Raw genomic sequence first — 12,572 nt, forward strand, 5'->3', positions numbered from 1 at the left:
TATAGGTGGTGGTTTGCAACTACTTATTTGTGGCCTGTTAACAGGTGGTGTAAGGAATGGTGTCCAATTTTAAGGCTACTCCTGCAATTTGTAAGGGGGTGATCACATTTTTGACTTGCCAATGCCGGGGGTTCCCAGGACTCCCAAACGTTTCTTTCAGGGGAGCTTTGAGTGTATTAGCTGAGGATCCCAGGACCCTGATATAGAATTTTGAGGGCTTCTGGCTAAGTAACATGAAAAAAATTCACATTACAGCCTTTTGCACCTCCCTACTGCAAAAGGAGGCCAAGCATTCTATATGAATAACAGGCACGTATTCAACCACTTGCAGTAAAATAGAATTTCCATGCTAGAGTGCTCCGCAAGCACCCTTGAAAATGCTCTTGTTTTGTCTTCATAGCCCCCACTGCTGTGGGTATGTAGCTATATACCTTAGCGCAAAAAGTGTTGGCTTGTCTTTCTAGGCCTAGGTTCGACAGCGCTTGCTCGCTCCATCCTCCACCCTCCGTCTCCAGTCGCCTCTTTCACCTTGGCACCCGCCCCATCCCAACGCCAGGCAGATGGCCCCAACATTCAAACGTGCTGCTCCTATATCTGCGTTTACAGCGCAGGAAATTGATCTTAAAGCAATAAAACATGACAACATGACCACAGCTTTCCACCTCATGTGGTCTCTGGTACAGCCTGACCGCTGCTCGCCCAGAACATCCACTCTGCCATGTAATGAAATTGCAGCTGGTTATTAATTTACGCCTTATTACATTATTCTCTATCAAAGGATGGCTTCCGCATAACCAGTCACTTGAGCGTATCATTCGCGTGCAGCAGGCGCGTGCCAGTTTTATTTGTTCATGCCCACTTGTCACGCATAAAGCAGACGTAGAACAGATCCAATCCTGTGTCCTCTCCCTCGCGTTTTTTTTTTTGTTTGTTTTTTTAAACAAACCGCGCTGTTTTCCATCCAGCCTCCATGCAAGCACAACTTCTGAAAAGAAGAAATACACGGAGGAACCAGCTTCTCGTGACCTGGAGAAAATCACTTTTGACAGCCAGATAAGGTCAGTATATTAAATGTTTGTGTGATGGTGCAATTACTCACCAACATACTAAAGAGCATCGAAAGAGCCAGGTATTTAAAAGCTTGCTTTCAGCCAGGGACATATTTTTGCCGAGTAGTTTATTGCCAGCACCTTCAAAGATAAACCATTGAACTGCTCCGGATTTCTGGTTGGAGTCTGTTTTCGTTGTTCACCTCAGCCCGAGGTCATGCTCTTTGGTGAAGGGTATCTGCACCCGGCAGCTGGAACAGCCTTTCTGACGTCTTTGCATTAGCCGCAGGGGGCCATTAGCTCCACAAAGTTGAAGACCCCACCTGTGGTATGTGGCTGAGTATGTGTGTCCTTATTTGCTACAAAATGTAAGCAAAGGTATATCGATAATACGGCCACATTTCCAATATGGACTACGGATTCAGGAATAAAATCAGCAAACACATTAAACAAAGGAACCTCTGCTCTAGAGTGGCACCTCACCTCAAAATTCGAATTACAAGAAAAAAAATGGGTGGCACACCCTTTTCTGTTCAAGCAGCCAAATTATGGAACTCTTCACCCCCAACACAAGAACCATGGGTAACCACCGTATTGTCACCACATAAGCACATACGCAAACAAAAATATACAGTATATCCCTCTGTATATAAGCATTTATTTATACTATAGATATGTGCCTATATATGTGTATTGCTTTGTATAACCGTGTATAATAATTATGTTTTAAAAAATATAGATATTCGTTAGTTCTCCTTAACAAATGTGCATATTACTGATAGTTGCATTCTTTGTTTTTAACGTGTATATAAGTGACTGCATAAATAAGTAAATCTTTTATCATAACTATTTATCTACAATTGCTTCACTATTGAATTGCAAAAAATAAAAAATAAAATAAAAATGTATTTAAAGTACAGCACTTGAAAGCCGCAGTTTATTGAATGCATCTTTAATCTACATATAGTACCTTCCTTATGCATATTCCATGTACTTATGTATTTATATGTTTATTACTTTTCTTCTTATTTATCATATCCAATGCAAAACCCTATTTAGCACCCTATACCGCTGTCAATATATCCTCTACCTCAACTTTCTTTCCCATCTCAAACCTTATTCCACTACTCTTTCAAGGGCACTATCCTATTACCCACCCTATACCTCTATCAAAATATCCTCTACCACTGTCTCATTCATCCCAAACCCCATACTACTACTATGATCCCCAAAATAACCCTTTCTAGACTCTTCCCTCCGGTACCCCTCCTTGCATCATCTCATACATCTTTTACAAACAAGCCTTTCTAAACCCCTACCTCTGACCCTTCCCCCTCCACTTCCCTTTTACTCATCCTAACCCCCTCCTACTGCTATGAACTAATACAAATATTCTACAGCCTTCCCTCCCCTATCCCTGCTGCCCTCTTCTATCCCTCCACTATTTCTTTTCAATCCAAAAAACAGAATACCATACCCACCACTCAAATTAATTTCATATTTCCCTATGCTAACTCCCCTCCAACTCCCCTTTCCTCACCCAAAACCCCGTCGTACAGCTATAAACTAAAAAAAAACAATTCTAGACTCTTCCCTCTACCTTCTCATGCCAAATACCTTACTAACATATCTATCACACTAAATACTTTCATTTTTCACTATACTAATTCACCACTATCCTTTATGGGTTTTGGAGTAGCGTGCTGCTCGCCGAAAAAGCGCTTCAACACCTTATTGGGGGTAGCAAGCGTTATATAAATGCAAAACCTTTTTCCATCTACTATCCCTCCACTATCCTTCTCAATCAAAATGACTGACTAACATTTCCACCATTAAAATTACTTTCATATTTCACTATACAAATTCACCACTAATCCTTTATAGGTTCTGGAGTAGAGTGCCTCACTCTACTCATGTATATGTAAATAGAATTATAATTACAATATATTAATTCCTTTACAATCTCTCCAACACTTTTCACTGTCATGAGCTTTAAACTTGGGTGCAGGTAATGCCTCCCGGAAAACATACCGCTATTTATTTAAAGACATTGCATCAGATTATTTTGCTTTTATTAGTGCCCTTCTGATGGCTATCTGTTGCTTGTGCTGGGATTCAAGTGCTTTTTCTGCACTATGACACGGTCAACGCTGGTCTTGTCATAGTTTTTATTAGGTCTCAGCTAGACAGCACCTGCACTGTTTCGAGGAGAAATCTAGATAGCGCATGTGCTGTCTTGAAGAGACATGTTGTTTACAATTCAGTCGGCTTCAGCCCACCCATAGGCTTATCATTTCTGTGCTCCATAATCTCTCTCATATTCTTTGCTCCCTTTTGTCTATGGCATGTGTCATGCCTCTTCTTGTGTTTAGCCCTCCCCCAGGGCACGGGCCAAGCACGTGTGTCCATTCACTGCTCCTGTTTTAGAAGATACTTTTCTCTTTTTGAGTGCTCATGTTTTCACTCATTCCCTCCTCTATCACCTGTTGACTCTATCCCCCTTAGAGGGTAGGGATTAGAGATTTGAAGTTGCCACAGTTTTGTGCCAGATGTCTCTTTATTCTCTGATTTTGCGCTCTTAGCACTCCAAATAGGTGCTCAGGTTTTCACTACTGACATCTATCCAAATACCAACATCTGCTGTGCCAAAATTGACTTGATACACAACATTTAGCAAAACCGGGCTTCTCAATGAAGCGATCACAGAGCCCCAAAACACAAGTTGTAAAACTAACACGCAGTTTGCCCAATGTGCACAGAATCGAAAAAATGTGAAGGTGACAATGGCCTATAAGCAATGCTGGCTTATACATAGTGTCCAGAGCATAGTTTAAAACATATAAACAGTAAAGTGTACTTAATGGAACAGATAACACTATGTCACTCCAATAGTGTCAAGTATATGGGAAACAAATCCCCAATATACTAAGAATATACATATTTCGAATGTCCAGAGCACCATAAAATAGCAAAGTAAACAGTCTGTCAATTTGACAGGTCAATAATTGTAAAATAACCTCCAGGCATTGTGAAGTGACTACACTAGACTGATGGTTCTATTCACTTTAATTAATTGTTCTGTTTCTTGTACAGTGTAATTTACACAAGAGCCGACACGTATTTCATCATACTAGATGACTTTTTCACAGCTCTGATCAGTTAATAAGTTGTACATCTAAAACAGGTAGAAAATGTGGATTCTGACACGCAAATGTTGATACTGCAGCTGACCTGGGCTTATCAAGGCTTTTGGTGAAATGGGTGGACTTCTTTTTTACTGACGTCCCTTCGTTGGTTCAGTCCACACTTTGCATACAACTCTTTACTGCATATGGGTTTTTAAAAATCAATTGTAATAGTTCACATGAGAAGTGTTATTTCTGCAGATTACCTCTACTGTTGGTCCTCGGAGCTCCAAAGATCAGGATCCAAATTATCTACTCGTTTTGGATGTACTACTTATTCACTGATTAACAATCAGAGGCTTGAAAAAGTCATCTAGGACGACGAAACACGTGTCAACTGTTGTGTAAATTACACTGTACAAGAATCAGAACAATTCATTAAAGTGAATGGAACAATCATACTGTATAGTAACTTCACAATGCCAGGAGCCTATTTTACAAATATGGACCTGTCAAATTGACACAATGTTCACAGAACTATACTTCAGATCCATTCACAATGACAATGAAGTGGCTATGTTTTCAATTATATGGATATGTGGTCATTCAACTGGCATGAAGACTCTGTTGTCACAGAAAATGCAGTGTAGAAAGCACTGTTTTGTGTGTGTGTGGGGGGGGACGGAGAGCCGAAGCGCTACAGGTTTGTGCCAGATGTCTCTGTTTTCTTTGTGTATGAGCACTCCACACAACAATTTTTCCTTTCATTTATTATATTTATTTAAGTTTGAGTTTAATATTGCGTGAACTTGACCCGAAGGTATCAGAGAGTTTTGCAGAATATGCATAGCAACATTGACAGACAATAAACAAGTTATCTAGTAAAAAACAATGTGCATACATGTAAATAATATGTAAGATGTAGTAGATAGTTTATATAAATCAGAGGTAGCGTTGGTAGTGTATTATAAAAGTTGGAGGTATGCACTTTATTCATAGGTAGCGTTGTTGGTTGGAGGATAAAGATTGTCAGTGAAGTCTATTATATTATCAGGGTGGGTTCAGGTATTTGGAGCAGAAAAAGTAGCTTAAGTTTTTTTTCTGAAGTGTGGGAATGAATGATTGTCAAGCAGATGCTGTGGCAGGGCATTCCAAGTTCTAGGCTCATTCTCTGAAAAGGAACGAGTTGGTGATTTTTCTTTTTAAAATTCAATCAGAAATCAGAAGTAGAGTGTTTGTGCTTTTCAGAGGACTCTTTAGTCCAACTTTTGATAATATGTTGGTAGACTGGGTATTCAGCGTAAAACGCTTTGTGGGTTTCACAGGCAGTTTTGAATATGCTTCTCACTTTGATTGTTAGCCAGTTGAGTTTCTTGAGAGTGGAAGTGATGTGTTCATAGTGGCTCTCTCCAACGAGAAGTCAAGCCGTTGTGTCGTTTAGCCAGGTTTTGTTCAGAAACCAGATGTCAGCTTTATGCAGTAGGATGGTTTCCGCTGTTTCTGTGGCATCTTTTACTGCTGATTTCATTACAAGACAAGGAGGCTACATTATGCATTAATCCTTTAATGCAACTCACAACAGCCGCTTACATCACAAAGGAATAATAAAGAACTAGATGACATCACGCCAACAATATAAGCCATGAGCAGGAGTAGAGCTGCCTCTTTTGAATGCGGCTCCCAACAGATAAGTACTACTCTTTAAACCTTACTGCTAATTACTTGTTAATTTGGTTGAATCTTCTGCCTATATGTTTTAACAATGTGCTTACTTTTATTGATAAAGCAAGATAAGGTATGACACCTTTTGGCCTGAACTCGTCCTGTGACTCGCTTTCCACCCCCTTCCTCGGTCTCTATGACTCGCTGCGATCCCCCCCCCTCGACTTCCAATCTATGGTTGTCGATTTCCTGTGCCCCTCTGTTCCCCTTCCCTAACTGTTGGGAGTCTTTGCCGATATTAAACACCATCTGTAACTGTCGCTCCTTTCCGCGGGATAAGAGTCTGTCCCCTAGTCTTTACCTCGACATTTTGTACCTCGGGAACTTCAGACTCCCGAGGCCCGTCAACGCAACCTTGTCCATCAATATTCCTCATTGTTGCGGCTCCGTGGTCTCCTCGGAGCCGCCTCGTCGTCTTGGGGTGAGGAATGGACCTAGGCAACCGCGACGCTACGCGACATGCCTCTTAAGGTCCATTCCTCCATGCTGATGCTTCAGTTAGCTCGAGCGCATCGGTTGCCTTCCGAGGCTTTTACCGAGTGCTTAAAACGTCGATCAGCTGTTCCTTTGCTCGTTTTCAGCTTTAAAGGCCACCCCCTTTTTCCTCTAATTTATAAACAAGCCTTTACCTCTAATTTATAAACATTTTCTAATCCTTACTTTTACTTAATACTTCATAAAAAAAAAAGAAAAAAAGGGAGATTTGTAACTTTACTCTACTTATACATAAACTTATTATTATCATTAACCCTTCTTATTGTAATAATTATTTAATTTAATTCATTTAGAATCAGACGACGCTGTGGCAAGCTCGTCCAATCATAACAGCGACGCTTTTAAGTCTTTCCTTCAAAGGGAAAGGAGGTCCTGCATGTTAGACACATTGCGTGAGGTCATGTCTAATAAAAGGTCCCTTTTACTTGATGACAACACTTCCGATCCGGAAGTTGAACACTCTAAGGCTAATAAAAAAACGAAACATTGCCTGAGCACTGATGGAGGTCGCGCTACCTCTAATGAGATAGGAGGTCCAAGCACCTCAAAAGGCATGGGAGGCCAAAGCGCCCCAAAAGGTAAGGTTGCCCCTCGCGGCACGCATGGTTTGGGTGCCCCTAGCGGCACGAATTTGGCGAGCGCCCTCAGCGGCGCAACTATTGTCAGTGCTCGTGATGAAGACGAGTTCTTCGACGATCCCGATGACGAATTCATCCTGGATCTTAATGAGCAAGACACTGATGAGTGGGACCTTAACACTTTCTCAGAGGCGGATTCCTCCCCCTCGTCGAAGGACGCGATCCTCGACCCTCTTGGTGGGGAAATGTTCTCCCCAAAAAAATCTCCCACCCTTACAGTAAAAAGTGGTATCCACACGATCACGTAGCTAAATTTGTGACCAAGTGGCTGAGGAACTCTCTAGAAAGAGAATCGCATAACACCATGAGGTCCGAGTGTCCTCGTCCATTCATAGAGGGTAAAGTCTGTCAGACACCTAACTTAGACCCCGACCTGATTAAGTTCTTGGTTAAGTTAGGCAAAGATCCCAGAAAAGGCCTGGAAAGGGCTCTTAAAGCCTGTCAAGATCGTCTTCTTGACCTACTAGGCCCCCTTACTAGGATCCTCGACCTTGCTGAGGAATCGCATATTTCTAACACACCCTTGGATATAAACCTAATAAAGGGTTGGAGCCAGAGAGCCATAGTACTCCTTGGGAATGCTAATTCCTCTCTCAATATTGAAAGGAGGAAATCCGTGCTTATTAGAATCAACCCGAAACTCGGGGATCTTGCAGAAAAAGAGCCATCATGTAAACCAAACGGCCTCCTCTTCGGAGAGGATATGAATAAAACTCTATGCAAATACTTCGCAACTTTTACAGCTTTGGACAAAGCCCAAAACAATATGAATCGTGGGGGAGAGCCACTTACCTGCCGCCACCGCCGAGAGTCATTCCTGGCCACACAAAGCACTCGCCTGAGACGACGCCCAAGCCGCCACCGTCGAGAGTCATCACAGGGCATTGGTAACCGCGCCGCCGCTCCGGGAGGACTTCAACTCCCGGCAGGCCTCGCGGCGGCGCGTGAAAGTGACGCGGGACGCGCCGGAAGAGCGCAGAGTGCCCCATAAAGGAGGAGGAGACCGGCAGAGCGGGGGGAGAGCCACTTACCTGCCGCCACCGCCGAGAGTCATTCCTGGCCACACAAAGCACTCGCCTGAGACGACGCCCAAGCCGCCACCGCCTCGCCTGAGACGACGCCCAAGCCGCCACCGCCGAGAGTCATCACAGGGCATTGGTAACCGCGCCGCCGCTCCCGGCAGGCCTCGCGGCGGCGCGTGAAAGTGACGCGGGACGCGCCGGAAGAGCGCAGAGTGCCCCATAAAGGAGGAGGAGACCCGCGTCGCGGGACGCGAGCGGGACGAAGCCCGGGCAAAGGGCGGGCCCTCTACGGCCCTCATCGGCACGACAAGGCCAGGCTAGGCCACCCCCCTGATACCTCTCACACGGATTATAAGGTACTGTCTCCAGTTAGTCTTATATGATATAATTCTCTACAGAGGCATTGGCCTCCCATTCCATTACTGGATTATTGATTGACTTGCATAGCACATCGTTGCCAACATCGACTGTATCCATCTGAACTGAGCCTTGAACGGTCGTTTAAAATTACCACTTTCATAATGGGGAAAAAGCTGGTTCCTGCCCCAGCTGAGACAGTGAATACCATTGATTCATATCTTGTACAAGTGGTCAGTAACATCAATAATAAGAGAAGGCAATCTCTTGGCCTAAGCCAATCACCTATTTTGCCTACAGATAGCCCCTCTACAAGTATTTTAAGTACAGCGACATCGGATTCACTCACAGAAAAACCGCAGCCAGATCTTGCAGACCCTAATCCTCAAAATAATAGCACTGAGGTAGCTGCTGCTGCTGACGTTGACTTTCCAATAGATAGAACTGACTTAATAGATCTATCAGATAGTGTTTTTATTGATGTGAACCAACAGCTAGCTGTTATGGATGAAGATCCACAATCCCTGCAGCCTTCCACACGGGCTGTTAGAGCCTGTAGAAGACTTCCAGTAAAGAGGGGGGGAAAACAACTAGGAAGGAAAAAACCCGCCACACCACCCACCAGGCGGGGGGGGAAATATGTAGAGTCCGATATTGACATAGAGTCTAAACGCATTATCGATGACGATCTTTTTAATAGGATTCAAGAAATGATAGACACTAAGATCAGGACTATAATCAAACCCCTGATCGGGAAACTAGATAAATTAACATCTGAGGTCAAAAAATTGGGTGGGGTACATATTAAACTAGTAGATGAGGTAGAGAATCTATCCTCCCTCGTCACAAATCTAACACCCACGGACGTGGAGGTTACCCCAATTGAAAATAATTTACAGCCCATTCAACAAGGGCCGCTGCTTCTGCCAGCGTTACCGTCAGTACCTATTCCTGGTCAGGATGTTGTTGTAGATGTTGGAGACGCCGGAAACAGCACTACTGGCCCTATAGTGGTTGTGCAACAAGAGGACGTTTCAGCCCAATTCATAGTGGAAGCCTCACCGGTAGTGCTGGTGCTGGCAAATGTCCCTGCTCTATCACAAGGAAAAAAAGAGTCCAATCAGGATCTAAAAGATAAAGCGTTACATTGGCTCTCTAACAATATGTATATGGTTCAACAAGGGCTCAATAAACTGGCAGGGGATATTGTTATGACCAGGAGGGTTTCTTGGATTGGCAGTAAGCCAAAAAAGTTCCAAGGGGACTGTGTCATCCTAAACTTTGCCAATGCCGAGGTCCTTCCAGAAATCCTGAGCAATGTTTTCCCACCCCAACGTCGTAGTGGCTCTATAGTTCCTCTCACTCTTAAGTTCTTTTATGATGAGACTCAGCTTGCTACCATACCCATTATTCCCAGTTACAAAAGAAACATTAATCCCAGTAGCTGGGGAGGGGGTACCAGATCTCGACATTTTAATGACTGGTTTCAGCCCACAGCACAGCGGGAGCAAGGAAGATTCAACTATCAGAATGAGCTAAATAACAGGCCTGTCCTTGCACATGAACCAAGGTTTAATGGTTGGGGTTCTGGCCTTATGGGCTACGAACATAGTGCTCGGGGAAATAGGCCCACATATTGGTTGAGAAACGACCAGTATCTCACACGCCCAAATACCCCACAACCTATGTGGAACCCAGCTCTATATGGACAGGGTCAGGCGGCCACTCCATTTGAGTGGGGCTTTGCCACAGGAAACAGGTTTGGCCCTTTATCTGACTTGAATACCTGTGATTGACTCGAACCAGGAATTGATCTGGATAGGGAGGTGTTGAACTACCCAATAGTAAAATGTGGAGATTTAAATACTGTTGAGCACTTGAATAATTTTGCCCCCAATGTAGCACCAGAGTCTCAAGCGTCAATTAATCCTGTACAGCAATTGCCTTCATCTCGGACTGTGGCTTTTGCAAATACTAGTATGTTGGGAGAGGGCATACAGAGCCTGTGTCAAGCTGATACCAGCGAAGGCCCATTATCGCAACTAGCAGTCGAAGGTGATTTAGAGGATGTAAATGAACTAAGGCTATCTACTGATTCCTGTAAGATTATTAGCTGGAATGTAGCAGGTCTAACTGCAAAACGTCAGGATCATGCCTGGCTGAGCTTTGTTACTAAGCATCATATCATCGCCTTGCAAGAAACATGGGATACATCCAACAATCTCTGGTGGGGTGGGTACACCTGCTTTACCAAACCCGCAGTGGCTAGCAGGGCAAAAGGTGGATTGGTGATTTTGTTTGCGTTAGACTTAGCAGGAAGCTACAGGCAGATCAGCACTGACTCTGACAACATCCTAATGGTTGAAAGGGTGATTAATAAAACAAGCAGGACTTTATATGTAAATTTCTACAATTCAGGGAACAGTGATTATAGCGGTCGCAACATTTCCAGTTTGGATAATATTTTAAATACAGCAGCACAGAATATCGAGTTAGTTTTTGAGTTTATTTTATTAGGCGATTTTAATATTCATTTATGTAATTTAGCATGTAAGGGAAGAGGTACAAACGAGTTTGATGATGCGGCCTTACAGGGACCTCATTTTGAACACTCTGCAGAGGGCAAGGAGCTTGAAGATTTGTTGGCTAACTATGACTTATACGAACCTGATTGCGGCTTGAGATCGCCAACTTTTACCGGCGCCCAAAATGGCACAGTGATCGATTACATTTTTGTCTCACCGGGGATCTTAAATCGGACCATGGCTTACCATACAGTTGCAATACACTATAGTGACCATAACCCAGTTTTACTCGAAGTGGCCTGGGGTGCCCAGATGGGGGCGCCACCAATTACAGCAAAACCGGCACATCCCCTGAGGACCACTGATCAAGATCGACGAGTGAAGTGGGCTAAAGTGATTCCGGAAAATTTTTATGAAAAATGCTTCCCTAAAATCAAAGACCAGGTGGAGCTTTGTAAAAATCCGGGCACGCAAGGTAAACACATAGTAGCGGCCTATGAGGCAATCTGTAACCAGGTATCCAAGGATCTTTTAGCAAAACCAATCCAGGGAGTACAAGGACATAAGCGATGGTTCGATTCTGTATGCTCGAAAGCCCATAGAGAACTGTTGGCAGCTCTAAAAAATGCCCCAAGGGATAAAGATGTAATTTCGAGATTAAGGAAAACCTATAGGGCAGCCATTAAGAACCGTAAAGACACCATTAAACGTGAAACATGAGACAATCTCCTTTCAGCGGCAGTGCTTAAGGATAGTAGGAAATTTTGGGAGATTATCAAACAGCCCCTATTCTCCGATGACAGCAATGCACCCATGGACTGCGTGATCACAGATGAAAAATGGTTGTCTTTCTTCAAAAATGTTTATGGGGGTGATGATGAGGGTATTAAAAAGGGCCCATTAACCAATGGGGATGTTCATCCCATCATCTTTAATCCCCAAGAAGTGGAGAAAGCTCTCTTGGCAACCACCAAACACAAGGCACCAGGCCCCGATGGAGTCCCTGCTGATTTTTTTATGTACTCTCCTAAACTGTGGGCTGAGGTTATGTCAAATGTGTTTAATGCAGTTAATGGTAATCCAGCTCCCGCCTCGTGGGCCAGATCCACCATCGTCCCCATTTTTAAAAATAAAGGTCAGCGGGACGACCCCGTGTTCTATAGGCCCATATCCCTCTTGGACTCAACTATAAAAATTCTGGGCAGAGTCCTTTTATCTAGATAGAGGGAGAATGTTGCGGGCTGTGGTGGGCTGTCTGACCTGCAATATGGTTTTAGGGAGAGAAAAGGGACCATCGAACAATGTATTAATCTGCATTTACTCATCTCTAAGTATACGGTGGCCAAGGAGGGTTCTGTGTTTTTGGCATTTATGGACCTCTCCTCGGCCTTTGACCTCGTTAATAGGGCAAAACTTTGGTCAATTCTTTTGGAGATGGGTATTGATGAAGCTTTGGTTACGTTTATGGCCACCATGCATCAGGAGCTTTTTGCAGCCGTCCGAGTGTCAAATAATGGCAGATGCACCCCACTTTTTAAATCTTTAAAAGGGGTTCGGCAAGGCTGCATCTTAGCCCCCACGCTTTTTACCATCTATATTAATGGCCTGGGGGAACACCTGCGAGACCAGGACGCGGATG

The 12,572-nt window shown here is 43.7% G+C and overlaps 1 protein-coding gene across 1 annotated transcript in view; it reads left to right on the top strand.

Moving 5' to 3' along the window:
* Positions 1–961: 961 nt before the first annotated feature.
* LOC144767660 (lens fiber membrane intrinsic protein-like) overlaps positions 962–12,572 on the top strand; it is a 222,620-nt gene continuing 211,009 nt past the window's right edge. Inside the window, exon 1 of the mRNA XM_078651055.1 lies at positions 962–1,058. The gene's annotated coding sequence lies outside the window, so the exon portion shown is untranslated. The remainder of the gene's footprint in view (positions 1,059–12,572) is intronic.

This window comes from Lissotriton helveticus, chromosome 7, assembly GCF_964261635.1.
Source record: "Lissotriton helveticus chromosome 7, aLisHel1.1, whole genome shotgun sequence".
NCBI classification, from domain to species: Eukaryota; Metazoa; Chordata; class Amphibia; order Caudata; family Salamandridae; genus Lissotriton; species Lissotriton helveticus.